Here is a 23,668-nt window from a genome sequence, read left to right as displayed (position 1 = left end):
ATGGTTAGAACGATATGATGTAGCTTAGGCTTTGGCTCTGTAATATTGGTTGGAGCTTAGCACTTCTTAGTGCATAAATCAGGAGGTTTTTCTGGGAATATTTTGGTGCTGGCTTTGCAGGTGCAGGCAGGAGACAAAAATGGAATACTTCAAAAAATGCTTCCTCATTTTGGAGAAAGAAGTATAGCACAAAACACATGGAATACTTTCCTGTGGCTGGGAGGAAGGATCTTGATACAACAGTCCAACTCCTTAGTGATATAAATCAGCTTAGCTGACTGGACTCTTCAGAGTGGTATTGTGTGATTTTGTCTGATCAGCTGATTCTAGATTCACACAGTGCTTTGAAAGGTTTTGCCATGTTATTTCTCAGTGTGATGGACTCAGTCTGCAGTCCAAAGTCTTAGCTTGGACTGTAAGACAGGGGAGTAGGGACAATATTTTTCTCTCAGCTCCTTACACAGAAAGAACTTAGTCCCACCACCAAGGCTGCTAACCCTGGAGAGAGCACAAATAACCATTAGCTGTGAGAGTACACATTTTAAAGCCAAGTGTATTCCTGCTCCCACTGCTTAAAAAAAAGGGCCGTGGTAGCACAACAGTTGCCTTGACTTGTTGCGAGCCTTGAAATTTGACCTAATTGGTCCACAAAAAGGTATGTCTCCTTGGATGTCCTAAATCATAGATTCCCCTTGCCTGTTCCCTCCATGATGGCCAGTGACTTTTCAGTAGTGAGTAAATAATTTTTTTTTGCCACATCCTCTTGAGATTTCTTTGCAGAAAAGAGCTATTGGTAAAATCAGGAATAAATATCTTATTCATTTTACATGGCAGGCCTGTAACTGCTTAGTAGCTTGAAAAATAGCAAAAATATGTTTAAAAAAAATTCTCAAAAATATTTGATTTGAAGCTTTGGATTTCTAACCCAAAATAATAAGAAAAGATTTATAGCTAGTCTCCATTAGAAACTTTAGGGTCAGTTTGTCTCTTTACTTGCAATGTGGGTGATAGCTAAAGTTAATCATATTCCATATTTCTCTGACTCAGATCAAACTTTTATGTAGCTTTACTGTCCACAGGTGCCCCCTTGACTAAAACCAGTCAAGAGGTCTGAAGGTAGGGGGCAACAGGACCTAGGGCACACAGCTGTGGTAACCCAGGCCTTGCAATTCCAACATTCGTGGAACAGTGTATTCCTTTTGCCTGTTTTTCTTATTTCATCAGTTCCAGTTGAGTCAATGCTGCAAATCTGCCATGCTCGAAACTCCACATGGGATGAAATTCCAGATTCCTGGGGTCCACCAGCCCATGTTCTTTGGTTTTGGCTGCTGTGTTACGGTCTACAGTCATCATAGCTATTTGTTAGTGGATGAGAACCTGGATCAAAATCTAGATTCCACTGAAATTAAAGGGAATTTTGCTCCCCTGGAGCCAAGATTTCATTTGAAATTGTAATTGGCTAGAAACAGATTGTAAAATAAACCTAAATTCAGCCAGCAGTTCAAAACCAACATCAAGTCTTATAGAAAGAAGCACATTTCTTTCCTACCTTAAAAGCTTTCAATTTTATTCTTTAATATGAATTAATTATGGAAATAAGGAAATCGTCAGTTTGGAGAAGGGAATAAGGAGATGGTGTTTCTAAAATGAGAGTGGGGAAAAGCAAGTGTGCATGCTCTCTGTGCTGTGCCTAGTAGCACATCCTTGTGTCTCCATGGTGCAGCTTGACCCCAGCTGACCCACGGTAACTGTTCTAGCATTTATCTCTATCCAGTGCTGGCCCTCATCACTCCTGAATGGATCTGTGGTCTGTCCTTTCAGTGTGTATGCAGGCTGTGCCATGTAGGATAAGCCTCTTGCTGCTTTCCACAAAAACAATGAATGATAAATCATATTAGGTAATAGGTTTTCAGGGTTTGGATTTTGATGGTTTTTTAAGAGCTCCAGCTCTTGTTTTTATCTTAAGAAACATTGAAATTGCTACCCCAGTACCAGCTCCTTACTCACCAGAAAGTGAAGAAATACTCTGAGAAAATAATTACTTAATATCACATTTCCTATATAGCTGCTAAAATGTCAGTAGTTGGCTGCTTGGGAATAAGAAAAACACCAAGAAAATAACAGAATAGCAGTTTCATTTAACAAAGCCCAAGATGTGATAGTTAGAGGGGAAAAATAACTTGCCAAATGTGCGTACAACAAAACAGACAAAAAGGAAACAGATACTTAGACATGTGGCTTCCATTTACAGATTATTCAGACAGAGAACACTTTCTCAAAACCCAGCCACAGCTTTTGAAAATGTCCTTTAAAAAAAAAAAAAATATTAGGTTAAAAACTGTTCATCTCCAGAAGAAAATAGGAAAGAAAAAGATTGTTCCTGGGAAGGGAACAAAGGTTGGTGTTAGCAGTCCAAGGGTGCACAAGCACATGGCCACTCTTGCTGGCAGTTCTGGGTCTCTACCAGGCTCAGGCTATCAGTGAACAGCACTCTGGTAGCAGGAGCCAAGCCCTGCTTGAGAAGTCATAGTGGTGTGTGAAAGTCTGCAAGATCCCATTGTTTCTCAAAAATGCATTGGGAGTGCCATCATTTGTCTGCCCCCCTTTTCCTGAAAGGGCCTTTGGAAACCCCCAAATGAGGGTTGCGAGCTTTCTTAGTTCTGATATCAAAAGTCAGGCTTCAGTGATGCTGCTTTTAAATTTCCCTCTATATTCATGTATCAGATTTCCCTTACCTAGTCTATTTGATTGCATGATCTTGTGTGTCAACAGTCTTTCGTAAAGTCTTCTAGGAAATGTCTTTATTATGTGGACACATATAAGAATGAAGAACTTTTCTTCAAAAATAAAACTTTTGGTGCTCCTCAAACAGAAAAGTAGACTAAAAGTGCATTTTTTCCCCATTCCAGGAAGGTTACCTTTAAAAAAATCTGTGGAGAAAAAAAAATAAAGATTACTAGGGAAGTCCTCTTTCATGAAACAAGAATTGGATTTTGGTGATAAGTTTTAATTTAGGGCAAATAGTTTAATTGGAATGTTTCATTAATTTTGGGGTGCGTAAATTTGGCCTCTGGCAGCCTATTTATTATCTTCTTTATTCCTTTCTGTGTCTTTTCTATCAGCAGTATAAGAAAATTTTGCCTTTAATAAGTTAAGGAGACACTCCCTTTGAATGTGTGGAGAAAGTATTAGCATTCAGGAACACACATAATCACAGAATATGATTATATGCAGGTGCTTTTATTGTAGAGCTCTGGGAATCAGGGGTACAGACCCAAATCTGACTCCGACATGGCTTTCAAGCTGAATATTTTATATTCTATCATTATATAACTTACATATTAATTATTAAACTTATATTGTTCTATTGTATACATTGACTTTATTCAAGCATGAGTTTCTCGTGATCTTTCTCAAACCCCTGACCACAGTTTCTCATGATTATTCTTACGATTAAACAGTAATTATATCCAATCATCACATCTAACAATGATACTATTTATCATATACTAGCTACACAGGTGCAGTTCTAGCAAGTACAAGGCCTATATTTTCCCAGGGTATCTTCCCAGGGCCTACTAAGCTTAATTTTCCTTCTAACTCCCCAAATCCCCGTGATTTTAAAAGTCTTTTACTATCAAAAGGACTGTCATGGTGTAAAGATTTGAACATAATGGCATCTCACCTTTAGGTGCCCTCAGTTTGTGAGACATTCAGGCTACAGGACCAGTGAGTTTGTTTTCACACTGTCTGGCCATGTGGATACTCAGCTCTGCATAGGATGCAGGTGATGTGGTGGGCCTGGGGCATCTGGCCATGGCTGGCTTGGTCATAAGAGAGGTTGATACAACTGTCTGGTGCTTTGAGAAAATTCCCAGCAAGGAGACCAGAGATATGCCACCAGAAGATGTTCTATATTAGGGCTAGAGGACTGTAAACTGTACTCTGAGTCAGAGAGTGACTGGGACATCTCCTCAGGTTTTGTTAACTGGGAGGATCAGCTCTCAGCTTTGGTATACAGCAAGTATGCCATTAATGTGTTAAGTGCAGACAGACAAAGTAAAAGAGTAAGGAGCCTTTTGCAGGGAGAGAAGCCAAGAAGCAAGATCCTAAGCCTCAATTCCACATGGCCCTCACGCAGGTGCTGCAGCAGCAGCTGTATTCTGGAGAGTCTCTTCAAAATGATTGTCCCCTTGTTAGACTGATGGGAATGTGACTTTTTGGGTATGTTCCTGTTTTGAATAAAAAAAAAAAAAAAAAAAAAAAGAAAAAAGTCTTTGGGAATAAGTACGATAAATCTCCCCAGATAGCTACAGAACAGACTGTGCAAGGTAGAAGCCTTATGACCTTGATTATACAAATCCAGCTATGATTTTAGGGATTATGATTGCATAGAGCTTCCAATTCACAATTTTACCTGAAAGATTAATCCACTTGTTGGCCTACAAAATGAGGTTAAGAACCAAAATTCATAGGGATATCACCCCTCATGATCCTGTTTGAAGGGAGTGTTAACAGGGTGGCAGTGACTGCTTTTCCTACTGTGTTAACTATTGTGAATATATTTCACATAATTCATGGCATATTTGGTTTCCAGGAGAATATTTATAGCTGTGTAAAGCCTGTGGACCACCTTCATAATTCAGGTAGACACTTTGGTTTTGCCTGTACATCCTGTGTGGATAGTATCAGGGAAAACCCTGGACTCCAACTGAGACAGCATAGACTGCCTCGTGTTTGTGCTACTTGATGACATTACCTTTTGGAATGGATAGAATATGTCCCCACTACATTGGGGACCAGTGGGGAGGGCTGGTCTCCTCTGTGCTCCCTGTGGTGACCCTGTGTCCCTGAGACATGCTTCTTTTTTGGTTTTTTAGTTTATTATATTTTCTGATTAGAAGTACCTGAAATAAAGCAAGGGCTGGGACACAGTCTGACAGTCTGGTGCTTTTATAACATGAAGCCAGTGTGTGTTCTGTGGCACAAGAATGTATGAAGGGATTTGAAAGCCCAGGGTCTGTGGGGTTGGTGTTGGAGGACTTTCACTGGTTGAGGAAGCTGAACTTGGCATCATCTTCCTGTCTGGAGTCTGCTGTCCGTATCAGCTGTGCCTGCTCTTTCTCTGAGAAGGGATGCACTTGTTCATTCTGGGAAAGAGCCCGAGAGTGATCTCATGGTTTGTATCCATAGTAGTCCAAGGACTGGAGCAAAAACAAGAGACTGTGTCTTGTTCTCTGGAGCAAAAGAGAACAAACCACATTGGCAGTATAGGCTTTGCCATTCAAGGTCGTTAAAGCTTTATCTCTTTTTAACAAATCCAGGGGGTTGTGTTGCTCTGCAACATAAATTGTACAGGCATCCTATCGGGGACAGGACTAAAACCCAAGCCCAGAGATAAACATCTGTCACTTAGTATTTTAAGTGGGACTCTCTGAAGGTGTTGCATCTCTTGTTCGTATGGACGCTTCGTCTTGCAAACAGAAGTGGTGCACTGCAGCTGAGATTCATCACACTTAATCTTAGACGTCTGAGTGCTACTAACACAAATCTAAACTAGTCATCTGGCCCTCATCTGTAGTCTGTTGTGAGAAGGTGGCATCTTACTCTTTCTGCTGTCTGCCTTGAGATAATGTGAAAGATCATCCCCCAGAAGTCTCTTTTACTTTGGACTACAAGCAGAATGTAAATGCCTAATTTAGATTTACACAGCAAAATTTTCAATGTCTAAAATTTGGTGGCATGAATCCACCTTGTATGTCTACGCAGGAAAGATGAAACCATGTAAAATACTAGCTCTGTAGACTCTGTCATTACCCACAGTCTGTGTTCTCAGCTGCACTGACAGGTCTTGCCTATTCCTCTTGCCATAACCTGCACTGTGTGACATTAAATAGTATAACAATACATTTTGGTTTACTCTATAATCTGTTCTTTACTGGACAATGCTTTCAGTTATAATCCCTGACATATTTACCTGTCCTTGCAAAGGGCAGCTCCATTCCCCTCCAAATCTCTTTCTATAAGCCTGACATAAATTCATACAAGTTCTCCCAGTGAAAGGTTGCAATCTCCTTGATTGGATACTCCTGCCTGCTCTTTCCCGCTGAGCCAGAGAGTAAGGGACTCCCCTGAAAAGATTTCTGCACTTTCTGCCACCAGCTCAGCACAGCCTGAGGCACAGGCTAAATTTTCCACAAGATGAGTATTGCTATTCTAGCCCAAAGTGTTCCAGGGTACTTAATTTTTCTCCCAGATTTCCTGCTGCCCCATCTCTCTAGTCCTTGAACTCCTTTGAGATGTCACTAGTGTTAGACCTAAGTGCTTTCTTACCATCTTCTTTCTTCTCCCTGAAGGTAAAACTATATAGGATTTAAAAAAGTAACTCCAGGTATTTATTGGCTTGCACATGCAGTTCTCAGGAGATGCAGTACCTGTTTCATATTAGTGCTGGGTGCTGCCATGTGTCTGGTGCTTCAAAGTTCATTATTTTCTATGGCTTTCACAGTGTAATCCTCTTCTTCCTCATGTTCAAGGACACACTGTGGTCTGGTCTCCCAGGCCTTTCCACTCCCTTAAAAAAACCCAACAAACTTTCCACCTTCCAAAAAAACACCCCCAAACACCTCTCCATCTCCATTTATCTATTCATATTGGGTTTGTGGGCACGTTTCTGACAGAAACCCTCGAGTCTACACCTGAACAGCAGAAACTCCTCTCTTTGGCTCCCAGATCAAATCAAATGGGTGTTTATTTCATTGCCCCAATAAATTTTTTATTAACTGTGTTAGAAGTCTGTGAGGAAGAGAGAAAGGGAAGAGAAGAAAAAAGCTGTTCAGGAATGTAGACTGGGCAAAGTGCCCACAATTAATGGCGTAGCAGCAACCAGCGGGTATTTAAAAATTCGCTGGTGCCAAGTGCCAGGAGGTTTCTGCTGCCTGTGACAGCTGGTCATCATTATCGGACGACTGCTTCTGTGTACATCTTAGATCTGTGTCTTTGTCTCTGACCAAGTCACTCTCAGTTTCTGTTTTGCAGGAACATACTGAAGCAATTAGGGCATGTTGAATGACTGTAGGGATGAGTGAACAGTGTTGGGTAATATACAAAAATTGTGATTTCTCTTCTATGCAATCCCTAATTCCCATATCTCAAGATGAGCTTAAAGCACCATCCCAGAGACAGGCCTCCCTCAGCATTGTATGAATTTGAATTTCAGTTTTGCAGTTCTGTCCAACTACTTGGTTATTCTTGATTTGTTGCTGCTACAGGGCACTTGGCCTCTTCAGAAATTGTTACAGCCCATTCTGAGTGATACCCATCTTTGAGGAAGTAAATCTCAATGCCCAATTCACCATTTATGTTGCTAAGTGTCTGCTGTCCCACTAATGAAGCAGTGAGCACATATTCTTGGTCAGAAGCTGCAAACTCATTTGAAGCTACGGAGGGCAATCTAAGACTACTGATATTGTGCCACCCAGTTTGAGGAAGAGAATCTGTAGGGGTAAATTTCTTGTATGTATCTGCCAGAAAACCATCTAAAAGGCATTGTGTCTCCTAGGGAATGCAGTAAATCCAGCAGATAAGCCAAAGAATAATTGATGTAGAGAAGGCTCTCCGAATAGAAGGGTTAAGTACAATGCAGACACATTCTGTTTGGAGGGAAGTGGCAATAGCATTCATCAGTCTAGGGAGAAGTCTGTGTAGATAAAAGCTTTATATCAGTTCTCATTGAAAGTTTTGATCTGGAGCTCCCCACAAGGGGCAGTTGTTTGACTACATTCAAGTTTTACATGCAGGAAGACTTCTTAAGGATCTAGAGGGCACTCAGGCAAAATGCATGGACAGTGTCTGATATGAAGGGAATACATGAAATAGAAAATTGTCTTGGATGCTATACCTCCCAGTTTTTTGTAGTTTCTGCTCCTCCTTGATCTAGGACATTCAGCCATTGGCCTGTTCTGGAAGGGGAAGCTCAGAGCACTGATAGAAAGAGGAGTCCTGAGCTCTTAGGAGGTGTACAATCATTCCTTCTCAGGAGCTTTCCAACCCAGTACTATAAAGGTAAAAGCAGAATGACCTGGTTTTTTTGCAAGGCATATCTGGGGCACACTTGACACCATACAGGGAGGGAAGGAATGTTTTTGGGGTTTTTTTTATGAATACCTTTTGCTTTCATGGCAGCCTCAGAAACCTCAAATGGGAAGAAATTGTGATTCTTGAGAAGGATGTGCCTTTCAGTTGGAGTGGAGACTGAAGTGTATCTTTAAGATAGCCAGGAATATTGAGCTTGAGAAATAAAGAGAATAGTGAGTCCTCCAGACTAAGGCTCATGTGGGACATGGCACCTCAGCAGGGAAGTACAATAACAGAATTGTTTACTTTCTTTAGGTATGAACAGGTTATCCATGCTGTGAACATTTAAACTTTTTTTTTTTACTTCCACATCTCTGTAGTAAAAGGTAGTAAAAATTACTGTACCAAAACCCAAGTACCACAGCTATTTCAGTCTGTGTCGCCATAAGCCATTGTGAAGCAGCATTTGAACCTCACAAGGCACTAGTTGGCAGAAGAACTCTCTAATTGGATCCCAGAGTATTGTAAATCAGTGGGAAAATACTTCTCATAACTTGACTGGTATTTTAGTTTATCATCAGTTAATGTTACCTCTTACAGGGTCTCAAAATATGCCACAGTGCAGGTTCTTCAGTGAATTCGTTCATTAGAGGACCAATCACTGCCAATGGCAAAGCAGGTATTCATCAGTTTTCTTCTCCTTGCCTTTTGCTGCTAGTGAGTTCTTGCCATCCCCATCATGTCTTCATTTCAGTTGTTCACAGTGACACAAAATGTTTCCTGCCTGAGGTCAATCTCCCTGTGATAAAAGTCTTCCATAGAAGCAGTCAGGCTGGAAGACAGACAGATATCAAAACATTAGCCTTCAGAAAACAGTGGCAGGCTGTCAGTTCCCATTAGCTAATGCTACCTGGGTAGCCTGCTGACTCTTCACCATTGTAGGTGGGAGAAAGAAGTTTTAATGAGCAGCAGAGGGAGTGGAGAAGGGAAAAAGAAGAAAGTAGTTTAGATTAGAAGTGATACTTCTGGTAGTGGGTGACAGACATACATGTGTGCATGTCTATGTCCACATAGTAGTTGAGATCTGGTTTATGTCAGTGCAATTTCACTGACTTCACAGAAGTTGGTCCTGATGTTTTCCTTACCAGTGCTGGGGTGTGTTGGATTGGGTCTAAGTGCAAAAACACCCTCAAACATCTATCAAACTCACCAAGTAAGAAGGTGTGTACTCCTCTGTGGAGGTCATAGCTAGGACTAGCAAGAGCAAATCAGGAATGGGATGTATTCAGCTGTGAAATAGCCTTCCAAGGGCAAAGGTAGAAGAGTCATTTCCCAGAAAGTTTAAAGACTAGTTGGCCAAAACACTATTAGATATGCAGCAGAGAGCAAACCTGCCTTTCCGAATGCCCCAAGCCCTGGAAGATAGAATAAGCGTGCAAATGATTCTTCTGTCTCTAGAGTACACAAACATCTGAGATCTGAATTGCTGCAGGTCCCATTCTTCTCCCTAGCATTCGACCTACATTTAAATTCTAATTGACTTAGAGTGAAAACTTGTAAAGCTTTCTCTGTTTTGCCCAGATGCTAAATCCTCAATGAAAATAAAAACTGTGTCATTACATGTTGGGCGGATGTTGAGCATAAAGGAGCTGGTTTAAGCTGAAAATTGCAAAGCTCATTCCAATTAGTCATTCTGCATATGAAGTGCTTGCAGTGACTATACTTTTAGAGAGGAAAGACATTAGTATAACTAAATACATCCCCACTGCATATTTTTATTCCCACAAAAATTAATGTTGGGCTAGTGACGGAGATGCTATGTGCCTTGTTTCGTTTTCTGGACAGGTGCAACATCTTCCTTCCTATGGAGAGCCATTTTTACTTCTTCAGGAAACACATTGTCTGCCAGGAACCTGAGTGCACCAACTGGACCCTGACCAGTCTCTGCAGGGGTATCCACCTACTCTCCATGTAAGCTCTGGTCTAGATTGGCATATTAGGTGTCCCTGTCTTCAGCTGGGTCCCTGGTACCACCTCTTGGATGGACCTTGGACATGGGTGCTAGGTAGTATATCTCTATCCCTGGCCTCGTTTTCCTGCATGGACCCTGGATCTGGTTCACCATCTCTGGGGCTGTTGATGAGCCAAGACACCAGCACCTAGCATTGCCCACGCTCTTTAGGTCCTAGCGGACTGTGCTGAACTGGGTATGGTCATCCCCAGCATACTGCCAGTACAATCTATGTGACTGTGCAAATTTTGGGTGGGACTTACTTCACTGAACTGTGTCCTTCTAATAGGTGTCTAACCTGAGGAAGTCTTGAAATGCTTGGAATGAATCAGCCTCTCAAAATCACTCTATTTATTGACTATGGGGTTAGGTTAAAAATAATAGAATCATAGAGTCCAAATGTTTTGGGTTGAAAGGGACCTTAAAGAACATCTAGTTCCAACCCCCATGCCATAGGCAGGGACACCTTCCACTAGACCAGATTGCTCAAAACCCCATCCAGCCTGGCCTCAAACAGTTCCAAGAATGCTTACATTAAATGTTTTATTTTGGGAGAGTAAATTAACTGAACCACCATCCTTACCAGCTTAAAACTGATGTGTAAATTTTTCTGTAGTTTGTTTTCTTAAGAAAATTGTGTTTATGCCTCTACCAACAGCCTGATTCTGATTATCTCTGAAAGAGCAAATAGGGTTATGTTTGTGTAAGCAGGAGAAGAGCTGGATCAGCATTAAAGGTTTTGAGTCACCTGAGACAAAATAACTTCTTTCACATTACTGTCTGTCACTAATAAGGTGTTTGTGGGCCTCCCAGTCTTTCTTTGGCTGAGCACTAAAAACTCCAGTTCAGTTTTAAGCCTCAGAGGGAACCTTGCATATTGGTGCAGCTTGCTTCATGTATTATAAGAAATTATTTGAAGCATTTTTCTCTGTCTTGCTGTCCATCCTCAAGGGTTTCCCCACAGAACATTCAACACAGTGAAGGGAGTCTAGCATGCTGTCGGGATTTTATTCAGTGTTTGACCATTACACTATTGAAGGTTGAGGTGGAAATTTGGATTGTAAATTCCATCTCTTGAGTTTAAAAGGGTTTTGACTCTTTAGTTATGAAGAAGCATTCTCTTTCTTGAGCCAGCAGAGCTCTAGGCAGCTCCTGGCCAAACAAAGAAAGATGTCTCCAGCCCCTTAACTGGAGCTCTCTGCATACAGTACTATAGTGTCGGCAGTAAGGCTCAGGAATGATCAGGGAGATAGCTCTCTGAGCAACTGTGGTAGCACATTTCCACTTCCCTAGGCGATCAGGGATTGCTAACACCTGATCTTCTGGTGTTTGGCAATGCAAGGCTCTCAGTCCTCTTTTTCTGTCCTTTGGAGCGGGACTTCTGAGATGTTTGACTACTTCCTTGTTTGGGGTCCAAACAGCACACACTCAAAACCATTGTGTTTGCTTCCAAAACTGCTGAAGATCAACAACCAATGCAAAGAAGAGAAGGAAGAAAATATTTTCTTATGTTAGGCTTGCCTTGACCTGTCTAGGGCCCCAAGAAAACTGTTGGGGATTTCCATGTTACTGTTGACTGCTGTGGAAGATAGTCAAATACTGTGACAGACAGCAGAATCAAAGTCTTTAAATAGGTTAAAAAAATAGGTTGCACCTCATCCGTAGGGCATAAAAGGAAAGAAAGAAAAAAAAGAAAGCTACATTCTCCCTGTTGTTCCTCCAGAGCAAGTAGCTGGTTGTTGGCAGAGTTTCTCTACCTGAAGGCATTACAATATAACATGTCTCATAATGGCTTCACACCTCCTGCTGTGAGCAGTGGGATTTGGAGAAGAGGTACCCAGGCTAGCCAGGAGAGCAACACACACAGCTGGCTTCCAGCTGCTGTTGTCATCCTATTACCTGGCACTGCGTTCTCATCACCTCATGAAAGGTGAGGAAGAGCTTCTCTGTCAGCCAGGCTGTCCCTGGCTCATCCCACCATGCCATCTGTGGGTGAGCTTTGTCTCATCTCTAGTGGAGCACAGGAGCAGAAAAAACAAAATGTTTGTGATGGGCAGTCAACACTCCTGCTGCTAAATACTCAGTGGAGAACTGCTCCTGGTACAGAGCAGTGAGAAAGCTGAGGCCAGCCTGACTGAGTGGATCAAAGGAGGCAGGAGGGAAAGAAGACATTACTCTCCTTTAGAGTAGAGAGGAAGGTCACTCCTGTGTTTGGTACCTACTGGGGATATCTAGATCTAATCCCATGCTGTGCATCAGGCTTCCAAATAGCTTTGGTGGTAAATTCTCTGACTCTCAACTCTTTACTTGTAAGGTTACATCTAAAAGGCTTGCAGACCTTGCAGAGCTGAGGTGTGCACCTGTCAGGTTCTCAGAAGTGATCCTGTGTTATCACAGGTAGTGAACATACAAAGCTCCACTGCACAAACAGGTGCTGTTTTCTGCATTAACTGGAAAGGTGCAGCAGAAACAAAGGGTTTTGATGGCCAACCTCCTTCCAATCTCAGCTTAAATACCACCCTCTTTTTCCAGACTATCTTTATCTCCATCTTTATCCTGACTTTCTTTATCTCCAGAAAGATTCAAACAGGGAGAATATCCCAGGGAAGAAGTGCTAGTGCTACTAAGGCTGTTATTTGGATGGTGGGGACAGGGAACCAGAGGCTGTATGATGATGTGATCAGGGCAGTGATTGTTCCTCTATATTTGGCACTGGTGAGACTGCCCCTTGAATTCTGTGTTCAGTTTTGGACCCTCCACTACCAGAAAGATGTTGAGGTGCCCAGTGATGTCCAGAGAAGGGCAATGGAGCTTGGTGAAGGGTCTGGAGCCCAAGTCTGATGAGAGCAGCTGAGGGAGCTGAGGTTTAGTCTAGAAAAAAGGATGCTCAGGTGGGACCTTATTTACAGCTATCTGTAAGGAGGCTGTAGTGAGATTGGGGTCATTATCTTCTCCCAGGCAACAAGTGTTACAATGAGAGGAAATGGTCTCAAGTTGCACCAGGGAAGGTTTGGGTTGGATATTAGGATATTATTTCATGACTGAGAATTGTCAAGGCCTGGAACAGGCTGCCCAGGGAAATAATTGGGTCACCATCCCTGGAAGTATTTAAAAAAACTTGTAGATATGGTGTTGAGGGACATGGTTTAGTGGTGGGCTTGGCAGTGTTGGGTTAATGGTTGGACTTGATGATCTTGGAGGCCTTTTCCAACCTAAACAATTCTATGATTCTGTGGTGTAGTTAAGGAAGGGTTGAGGACCCAGTCTGCTTTGTATACCTGGGAAACCCAGCCAGAGTCCCTTTCATGGGGAGGGTGCAGGGGTAAGAAGCAAAAAAATCACCTTGAGTGCAGAGGGGCAATGGAAAAAAATCTCTGTATTTTACATCTTAATTAAACAGCAGGGGGGTTACACCAAAGATCCTGTGATGTCACTACTATGCCATAATGCTGTAAAAACTGAGGAAGAACAAAGTGCTTTTCCCTCTCTCACTGATACAAACTCTTGGCTGTGTAGGAATCTATTTTTCCAGAGGAGGTTAACAGGGAGAGGCTCAGCTCTTTACCTCGCTCTGTTTCCTTTAATGAATTGGGGTCTTCCTCCACCTTACACACAGACAGAAAAACAAGGGAGCGTGTGCAATCAGTTCTCACTCAGCTGGCCAACGAGATGTGAAATAGGTTCCAGGGTGAATGGTACCCTTGAACGAAGTCACACTGACTTGTTTGCTGTGATAATGTACGGACACTCCTTCCTTTAAAGGCTCCCGTGTAATTGAGCCCTGGCACCTGGTAACTGGGAGCGAGTGAGTAAATTGTTACTTCCTAATGCAGGTTAAATGCTGCAAGCCTTGTTCACAGCATCTTATCCAACTGTCCCAACTGCTCTCCTTGCCAGTGGAAACATGCCCTTCAGGGAAGCCCTGAGGCATGCAAATGTCAGAGGGACTCCTGCCTCCTCTATAGGCATCCCAAATACAAAATGTTTTCTACTGTGGAAGTCATGGTAGGCCACTCTGGCTATTTCCCATTTAGTCTGGGGCATTCTCACTCTGCAGCTCAGGCTGTTACTTCCATTTTTTGCTTGGCATGCAGTGAAGCAGCCTTTTTTTCCATTGATAGCTTTCCTTGCTCTGTGTGTTCTCTCCTTCTCATTTTGCATTTATTTTTTCCTTTTCCTTCTCTCACTTCCTGTTGTCCATTTTTATTTTTTCACCTTCTGCTGAAGTACAAGCCTAGGGTATTTGCTGCTGCGTACCCTTCCTAGTGTGTCAGTCATTCATATTACCCACAGTAAGTCACTTTTCCCACCCTATCTCATTAATGCCTCAATTTCTGCATGGATATATTTAGGAAGATAATTAGGTGTTTCACCAGTGCAGGAATTACAGGGCTTGAACAGCACACTTTGAGGTCCTTGATAAACACTGATAATGAAGCCCATGCAGTCAGGCTGTGGGAAGACACACAGTAGAATAAAGGCTGCCCCTGGCACAGACTAAAACAAACCCCATTTTCAGTTCCCTTTCATGATGGACTTCACAGACATTGGTAGCCATGGTGTCCAAGTAGGTAATGTAAGGGGGAGGAACAAACCCCAGACTTTTCCTCACCTTACAGTTCTTTGAGCAGCCACATAAAGCTTCCTCTTGTCAGTACCAACTGGCTCTCAGAAGCCAGCCTGGGGGTTGGTGTGTGCAAATTAATTTGATTTAATGTCTGTTAACACAAACTTTTAATTTAATGTTTGGCTATTGAGAAACAGAAGAAGAGAAACAATGCTACAAACACTGATGGAAACTCCTTTCCAACTGCTTCCCCAGACTTGGCCTCACACCAACACCTCTCCCTCTACCTCAAGACCACTCTTGCCCTCTTTGACCACTTTGTGTTCAGTCCCTGCAAGTCCCTTGGTTGACACAACATCCAGTGCAGGAGACTGAGTTGGTATGTGATGATTTCTTGTTGCTGCTCCTGGTTTCCTACCCTTGTTTTCCCCTGCTCCTTCCTTCTTACCCTTTTCCTGCTCCACTCTGGGTCCTTCATGGGTTGCAGTCCCTTCAGGAGTGTCACTGCTCCAGTATGGGTCCCCCATAAGCATAGTATCTCCAAATTACCCCCCAGCACAGCATGCCTACATCTAAGAGCTGTTCCCAGCCCTTTCCACAGCAACATCCCCTTTCACATGCATCCTTCTCTATCTGCTTCTCTGTCCCCTCCTCTGTCTCCTTGTGTGCATTCTCACACCTTCTCCCACGTTTCCTCTTGTTTCTCCTGTCCCAGTTCCCTGTATGTCCCCTCTGGAGTCCTCTGCCCCAGTGGTGCCACCCTCCTCTATCCCTGCTGGGGCAATGGGGCTGGGCAATAGGGCTGGGACTACCCTGACTGGCCATGGAATTGGGGTACAGTGGATCAATGCTGGCTGTTGTAGAGCTGATGAGACAAAGCGGGACTGCTGTTTCACCCAGGGCACCTGGTGACCTCCCTCAAAACCAAAACTTGGCTATTAGAGCCAAAAAAGGGTGTACAGCAAAAAGAAGGACAAGATACCAGACCAGTGCTGCTTACCCCAATCGTGCAGACAGATATCTATGTGCGCTGTACAGCTGCTGAGCAAACAAAGGAAATCTGAGTGGGTCACTGGCTAATTGCTCAGTTTTATGGTTCCTCTTGCAGCTCTTCCCATGTGCTTTCTGTCTCATCAGAGAATCAAAACCATGGTCTTTTTGCAGCAGTTTCCTGGACTGAGAGCTGTTTGCTTTGTATTTTCCAGGCAGTCACTGTTTTCATGCAGGAATATCAGCTTTTATTTTCCCCTTTTGCCACCCTGATCAGCACCTTGTCTAGTGGGATGGAGTTTCTCAGCTGGCAGATGCTTGCATGAGAAGGGCAGTTTTGCAGAGGGCTGTGCAGATGTTAATGTGTCAGTCCTTCTCCAAAGTGGAAGTGACATGCCTGTCAAAGGTGGGCAGAGCACGATGCCTGGGAAGGTGTGGGAGCAACTCTGCTAATGTCAGCTGAGCTATGCCAAAGCAAAAACAGTGCAAGAGAACGAAGGATGAGACACATTGAGAGCAAGCAGAGGCACTATACACTAGCTGGGAGATGAGAGCTTCATTTTTCATCCTATGACTGACAGGCTTACCTTCATCTGTATCATCCCTATAATAGATGTTGACCCCTTCACTCCATCAATGGCGTTTCAGTTGACAAATCCTGCCTCTCCCTCCTTCCCAGGCAGTGTGTTCAGGAAAAACAAGGCTGTTTCATCAACTTTTGGCTTGTTGTTTCAAAGAAAATTAATATTGCATGGTCATGGTGACAGTCACTCCTCTGAACCCAAAAAGCCTGTTGGCTAATTTCCACCACAGTTGGTGGAGGAGTTAAAGCCTCAAGGCTACTAGGGCTCCCATGCATTTTATGCAAAGTATGACCCAAAAGGAAAGAAAGCCCCTTTTACTACCTTCATGGAGCAAAAACATGAAAGAATGAGTTCAATTCTTTTTCAGACATCAGCAAATCAACATAAAAACTCCATCTTGCACAGGAAAGCTGTGGGAAACCAGAAATATGCCCAGAGAAACTTCATTATGCTCTTCATCTTTACTTTTGCTTCCATGTACATGAGCAAATATAACTCCAAATAACTCCTTTCCCAGTTATGCAGATCCCTGGTGTTGCCAGGGCGTGCTGCCAGCCAGAGTGGTGGCACCTGGTACCCTGCATAACCCAGGATGACTGCAGCAGCAGCCACTCCTGAGGGGAGCATTGCACTGTGGGACTTCAGCTGGGGAATTGCTTATGCAGGCTGGACTTGGATTTGAGCACATGCTTCCATATTGCTGCAGTGACAGTAGGCAGAGGGCTTACATGGTTCCTAAAAAAAAAAAAATTGGATACAAGGATGTTTTTCTCACTGGTGGACAAGATAAGCTGTATCAACTGCTGTGTTTGGTGTGCACCCAGATATAGCTGGGCTGAAATTATCATCTCCCTGACCTGTTAATGTTATAGGTGGTTAAAATGAACTGCAGACACTGAACTTCTGCAAAACAGCCCTAAGGAAAGTTGTGGTGGTTATTGGGTTTTCTGATGTCCTACTATCTCCCTTCTGTCCCATGCTTCTAGCCAGTAACTTTCATATATAGTTCTGCTTCTCCAGTGGAAGGACTCATCATATCTGTAAAGCTTTAAATATAGAACATGTCCAGAGCAACCTGACACCATGCAGGAATGAGGTGAGAAAGGTAATTTTCTCTTGTCTCTTTCTTTTGTCTCTGAGACCTCCATTCATAACCAAAGAACCTGTAAACAGCAAAAATGTGGAGGAATACACATTAGGGCTCCTCGTGGGAGCTCTGGTTTTATTGCCTGTGTGCTGGTGAGGACCAGGCCCTTTGAGGCATGCCTGTAAATGAAACAAGCGTGCCTGTAGCTCGGGTAAGCGAGTGGAACATATGTGACTGTTTGCTGGGAATGTTCTGAGTGAGCCAAGTCCTTCCCCTTCACTCCTAGCTCCTTCCAACTATTCCAGCCCTGCACAAACACCTTCTCCCTCTTGCCCATTCTCTCGCTTGTTCTAGCATCCCAAACCAGGGCCTTTGAGCTCTGCCCCTCCATCTGATCTGTGCTTCCCTGTCTAATGGCATGCGCTAATGTGTGCTAACAGATGTCTGAGTGAAAATTAGCTGTGGTGTCCAAATCAATTAGATTGGAGAGGCTATGGAGGAACAATTGCTCAATAGGCTGTGTGAGTTGCTTTTTTCCCCCTTTATTTTCCTTTCTTTACAAGGGCTGAAATTCTGCAGCCAAGCCCTTGCCTTCCTGCCTTGCAAACTCCACTTCCAAGCAGTCTCCTACCTCTGGGCTTAATGGGTTCTGATCTGGTGTCCAGATGGAGCTGGCTCCACCAGCTGCAGGCGAAGAGCAGCTACTCTCTGAAAGGAGAGGTACATGCTTCTCCAGAACCTCGCAGCATGGCTACAGCCGGCACATCAGAGGTAGCTAAACGATCCTGGCATTTTTCATGTGTTTGCCTGCTTTGCAGGAAAAGCAAATTAGTTTTACAGGATCAACCACTTGTGTAGCATCATTTTGCAGCTCAAAACAGGGTATGGCACACTTAGGCATGCTGGCTCAGAAGTGCTTGAAACGGCTGGGATTCACCCTCTGTGGGAAAGGTTCTTGGAGAGACTGGGAAGATGAGGATATGAATCATTAAATGTAGTTCCCACACTTCTTGGGCAACAGAAGATCTGCTGCTGGTTCATGCTTCTTTGTGGCACTATTGTGTGCTGTGACAGAAGTCTGTCTTTTCAAGGACCTCTCAGTAAAGCTCATGACAGGTAGTTACAGATGCCCCATAGAAGTTTTGCCTTTGGTTTTAATTAAACATATTTCTCATGGTACTTTTTAAAGAAATTAAGAGTCACAGGCCCAAAATAAGCAATGTTGCTTGCCAATGAAATACTGAGATGCTATAGAGATTAATTTAGGGGTATGTAGGGATATATATTGGTCTTCCCCAGCATTCACTGTCCTATCTAGACTACCTTCCTAGTAGCAATTGATGGATCAGTTCACCCTGGGTGCTGGCCATAGTTTTGAAGTCCAGATCTAGCTGTAATGCATATTCCTGGCCAGAGAAGTCTGATTTCTGTAAAACTTAGATCTTCTGGGTATGCACTTCTAATTTCACAGAGTTAAAAACAAACAAACAAACAAACAAAAAACCCCAACCAATCAAAAAACCCCACCCTTTTTCTATTAATTTGAAGGCATCTCAATAGCAGTGTGTATATTCTTGCACTTCTCCAAAGACAGTGGGATATTCCAGGCATTGCTGTGCACTTCTGAAGGCTAAGCTGCATTTTTGAAGATGCCCAGCAGTCTCTTTCCAGGATGAACTTACTGTGTGCATGAAGTAGAAATACATGACTTGCACTCCCCTACAGAAATAAACAATGGACACTATTCATTTTCGGAGATAGTATGTCCAAATGCACATACCATCAAGAACAGTCATGTACTTAACATATTCACAGAGTCTTTCTGAACTCCTTTCTAGTTTCAACCACTTTTCTTTAGCTGCACCTTCCTTTTGAGACCTTTAGAGTCTACAGGAAAAGTTTTGACAGGTAATTCTTCATCTCAGCTGCTGATACCTCACGAGCACATTTCTGCCTGCTCCTACCTCTTGCTTTTCAATACATTTCTTGTAAGATGTTGCTGCATGACGTTGCCAATCAGTGAACCACAGAAGTATTTACTTTAAGTGAGTAAGTACATCGACCAAAGGAAGTGCCTTCAAATAATTTGTGTGCTCTGCTGAACTGTGGCCTAGGTACATTTGGTCTCACTCAAGCCTTTTTCATTTCTCTGGAAGCTTGTGTCTGGTTTCCTGCCTTGTGGCACCTTTAACTCCATTTTGCTATCATAGTTTCCTGACTTCTCCCTTCTCCACAGTTAAGTGTCTGTGTTTCAAATGATGTTTCTCTATTTTTTACTGTCTGTTTTTTTTCAAACTGCATCTTGTTTTTCTTTTTCTCTTGCCATTCACATCTCACTAAGCCTGTTTCTCTCTTGATCTTTTGAGGAGCCTATGCTACAGCAGTGTAGCTGTCCTGTTGAACAGACCCCCTGCCTCTGCTCTCCTTCCTGCCTGGCTCACCCCCAGCCCCATGCTGTGCCCACCTCTTGCCCCCTTCTGTGTGTGCAGTGATGGGCTGTGAACACACACTAACATTGCACTTGGTTCTGTCATCCAGGCTTCCCAGTCACATTTATCAAAATTATCCCACAGTTCCTTGCAGAGTTGAGTATTAATAGGGTTCATTTAAAACCAAGACTGTTGCTAATGCTTTTTTTTTCTATGTGCTAAATGGGAGGAAACAAGAATTACCCAAACAAGCACACACACAGAAAGTGGAGCTGTTGGGAATACTTAATAAGGCAAGTGAAATTGTTGGCAGAGGGGACACAGAACAGTAGCAGCAGGACATATCTGTGTCAAGCACCCCAGTTGTTTCCCCTAGACCTGGTGTCAGGGCTGGTAGAGTGCTCCTCTGTTAACAAAGCTTCTTCCTATCGTATGGGCTGTGCTTCAAAGCTGGGAGAAACCTGGTGCTCCTCTTGCTTTAAAGGCTGAGGGATGAAAATTGGAGGTGACTCAAGATGGACATGAGAAGGGAAGCTGGAAGGTTAGCTAGACAAGGTGCAAGAGCAAAGAGATGCCCCTGTGCCATTCATTCCATTTTTAGACTGTCTCTTTATTTAGAGCTCCTACAACCATTTGCTATTCCCCATTGACAAGCTTGAGTGGAAGGAGATAGGGAAGAGACGGAAGGGGGAGAGAGCTGCACTTCATGGCAATACTGAGAATTGCCCATGCCAGTGAGAGTTCACCCAGCACTGCTTTCTGCCCCAATATCTCATGTCACAGACCCCTCTTATAGTTGGCCAAACTTTTCTACGGCAGCCCCAGTGACTTGAAGAAGCACCATCATTCCCTATGGCTTCTAGAAGACAGCTCCTTCCCATGCACCCTCTCAAATCAGGAAGACACATCTTCTTGTGTCTTAGGGACACCCCACAGTGTGAGGAACTTCTCAGCCCTTTGGTGCCCTCATCTTCTCCCAGGCAGCTGGTGTCCGGCACGCTGGATTTTTTTATCTTACCTACCCTTGTTAAGAGATCAACAGTGGTCAACTGGTTCATAAAGCATTTCCCTTCTGTTCCTTTGGTTTGTCTCGAAATGCAGGACCCGAGCACTTATTTAGTATTGTGATATGCAGCAGTCAGGGAGCTTAACACTGTTCATGCTGCTGTGTTTAAGAGCAGAGTTTGACTCCCTGCCTTTTGGGAATGGCCAGATCACTGTGCTGGAGAGAAATCCTGTGATGCTCCACAAATCCTTCATGCTGAGTTCTCTCCTCCTTTTTTTTTCCTTGCTGTCTTGACCTTTGCTGCATGGCCAGCTGTCATGCTTAAAACAGCCCAAAGTGCTCTGTGCTTCTCACATGGAGATGTCCAGAGAGAGGCAACTTACACCAGCTGCTTTACCCAAGTTTTTCCTCATTCTGTTCTGCCTAGCCTGGGGAGCTATCCCTGGCTCAGGGGAGGATCAGAAAGAACATCTCAAGTACATAAAGGCACGATGATCAGTACCTCTGTGCAATTAAAAAGGCTGGTCCAGCCTTTCAGTGCTGTGCTTTATAGTGGCTCTACCAGTAATGAAGCCATAAAAAAGCTGGTGTAATTGGCATCAGTGAAGGCCAGCTCAGTCCTGGAAAAAAACATTCATTCCTAGGAAAAGGCAATATTGCTTCTACTATCTTCAGCCTTTGGCATATTCAGTGATAGGAAGGGGAATGAGAACGAACATAGGAAGCCTAGAGAAAAGTGTTTGCATTTAATTAAAGTTCATGAGACAAGAAGGGCTTATGAAAGGTTGTCCAGTTCCACAAAATTAGAAATGTCATACATATATGACATGTATGTGCTAACAGTCCTAGGAATGAGTGAATGAAAGGGTTGCCATGAGTAGTCCAGAGAAAGGTGGTATTTGTTTCTGGGGAGAAGAAGGCAAAAAGAAGGGAGGCATGAAGATTTGTCTTTAAAAGGGGAAACAGCAAAGGAGTCATTTATGACATGAAGGTTCCTGGGAAATTGTATGTAGAGGAGGAGTGCGATGAGAGGAAACAAACAAAAAGCCATGCGGAGCTTTATGGAGCAAAAACAGATCCCGAGCAGAGTTCATTTAAATTTGCAGTTTTATAGCTGTTAATGTGATTCCTAGGGAAAAAAAAAAAACAAACAACCAAACAAACAAACCACAGAGTGTTAGCAGCAGTGAAAATAAAGCAAATCACTTAAATGGGAGCAATCATGCTCCCCATTCGTCCTGCCCATCGGTGGGTTTGACTGCCAGTGTTTCTAAAGGGAATGATGCAATAATTTTGATGCTCCTCATCTCAAGATTTTCCAGCACAAAAGTTCTCAGGTCTCCTTTCAAGCCATCTTCATGTAAATCTCCAGCAGCTCCATGGTTCCATCAGATTTATACCTCTGCAGCTAAGACTTAGTGGCCTCCAGTGCCCCCATTCCCTCTTTTCTTTTGAGATGAGTATTTTAGGTATATAAAACTACAGCTTCTAGACTCCTTTTCATATTATATTGTTTCCAGCTAGTTTTACTCTGTTTGGGATTCTGCTAGGATTTCCAGAGGCTGTTTTGACCAAGAAGAACTTGGTCAAGGGGGAAAAAAGAAAACAAAACACAAGACCTTTCCTGCACAGTTGTTTCACAAGAGGACAAAATTTAATTGCAAAGTGAATTGGGGAGATCAGAGCAGCAGTGGCTGCAGGCAGTGAGGGGGAAGTTCAGTGCTAATAAATGAAATGTCCCCGATCCAAGGAGAGAAAATAATCAGCACAGCTATAGGACAAACTTGGGACATGACACCAGGCAGCAGCACCTGTCAAATTAATAACGCCCCTTTAATTTTGTCCAGCCATCCTATTAAGTCCTTTTCCTGTAGCTGAGTGCTATGAGCCATGCTGACTCAGGAAAATAAGGAAGGGAGCTGGGACAAAAGAAGGTACTCAGGGAGGAGGTTCACAGCAAGCAGCGAATTTTGAGAATCTTGTTATTAACTTGTTGTGTGCTGGGAGACACTACAGGCATTCAGCCAGCTTTGGAGCTATGCTGGATGCTGGGACAGAGCTCTTTGTCAACAAACTCTGCAGCCCTGCTGCCTTTAGAGGACAGTGCTCCTCAGATACTGCTGCTGCATTTATGCTGTCAGAAATCTTGGGTGGTTGAACTGCTTCTTGGCATGTCAGGAATGCCCATTGCTTGTCTACAAGTCAGTTGTGGGTGGGGAATCTGAGCTTTCTTTCTCCCAGTTCTCTATGGCTGATGTGCTGCACTCCTTATCCTGCCTCTCTACCCAAACCCTCTTCTCCATTTTGTTATGCAGTGCAATAAGGCTCAGAGCTCTGGCTTCAGACAGAGCAGGAAAGAGAAAGGACTGGAATTTTTTTTTTCAAGCTGTGCATAGTAGCCTTGAGTACACCTGCTCTGTGAGTGAGGGGCAAGGGGGCAGCGATGGGAGGGCAGTGATGGGAACAGACAGACATACACTGGGCACTGCAGGCGTAATTGCTGGCTTGCCTTTAGGTGAAGAGATTGCTGCTGCCATTCCCACTGGGGCCAATTTGCTGTTGCTGCTCTTATCTCCAATGTTCATCAGGCTGCAGCTACAAACCTCCTTTGTCTGGGAAGTCATCTGAACCCTTCTCGCCTCCTCCTATCCTCTGCTGTCAACAGAAGAGGGGACAATGCACTTTTGCCTGTCAGGACAAGGAGAGCTGTTCTGCTCAATTGGAAATCTAGCTTGAGAAGAAGAAATCCTTAGGTATCAAAACTAGTGGTCCACTTACTGCAGCCGGGTGCCCCGTGGAGTGCTTCTGTGCCTGAAATCTGGCCCCTTGGGTTACGCTTTGAATTTGTTACTGGATATTCTCTGTGAGTGTTAAAGCATTCGGTTCAAAGCGTCACACTTTTAATGTGCAAAAAGTAC

The 23,668-nt window shown here is 43.5% G+C and overlaps 1 protein-coding gene across 8 annotated transcripts in view; it reads left to right on the top strand.

Moving 5' to 3' along the window:
- The window catches only part of LSAMP (limbic system associated membrane protein), an 889,023-nt gene that overhangs the window by 731,727 nt on the left and 133,628 nt on the right, over window positions 1–23,668 (top strand). The gene's annotated exons all lie outside the window — the stretch shown is intronic.

Source organism: Vidua macroura, chromosome 2 (genome assembly GCF_024509145.1).
Source record: "Vidua macroura isolate BioBank_ID:100142 chromosome 2, ASM2450914v1, whole genome shotgun sequence".
In the NCBI taxonomy this organism is placed as follows: domain Eukaryota; kingdom Metazoa; phylum Chordata; class Aves; order Passeriformes; family Viduidae; genus Vidua; species Vidua macroura.
Note: the sequence above shows the minus strand (reverse complement) of the source record. Positions and strands in the feature narration are given on the sequence as shown.